We start from the raw sequence: 691 nt of genomic DNA, 5'->3' as shown, positions 1-691 counted from the left end.
TGTTAATTAGAAAGCATTTATTCTCTTGCTTAACTTATTTACTTGATTTATTTCAGTTGCTTGAAGAGAAAATTATGACATTTGTGAAGAACGAGCTGAAGATGTTCAAGAGGATTCTTAGTCCAGAACTCCCAGAAGGCTTTGAGAGTCAGAAGCAGGATGAGGAAGTGGTGGATGCTGAAGATGAGAGGCAGGAGAGCAGTGCCAGAGAGGGGGCTCTGAAGATCACACTGCACGTCCTGAGGAAAATGAACCAGAAGGAGCTTGCTGAGACACTGGAGAAATGTAAGATCTGTCTGCCTCATGTTGAATGCTGTTTTATAACATTTAAAAGCTGTAGCTAAAGTACAGCTAAAGTAGCTGTGTAACTCAATGATAATGTAGCAGCCTTAACACAACACCTAGTGACCTCATCAAGTAGCAGAAGGGATGTGTTGTGTTGATTAATTTAGAGAGACAGAGAGAGACAACATTAATAATACCATCAATAATACCAATAATAATATAATCAGTCACACCAGTCTGTAATGCATTATGAAAACATTTACACATTTATACAGTCAGTTAAGATAATAAATGATTATAATTTAAAATGTTATAACAGTCCTACAATACTGTAGGCATTAAAACAGACGTAATATTAATATCCTCTGTGTTATTTCTTCATTCAGATGAGCTTGCTGTGATTTGC

The sequence above is a fragment of the Salmo salar genome, unplaced genomic scaffold, assembly GCF_905237065.1.
Source record: "Salmo salar unplaced genomic scaffold, Ssal_v3.1, whole genome shotgun sequence".
Taxonomy (NCBI): Eukaryota; Metazoa; Chordata; class Actinopteri; order Salmoniformes; family Salmonidae; genus Salmo; species Salmo salar.
The sequence above is the reverse complement of the archived record's forward strand: the minus strand, read 5'-3'. Positions refer to the sequence as shown.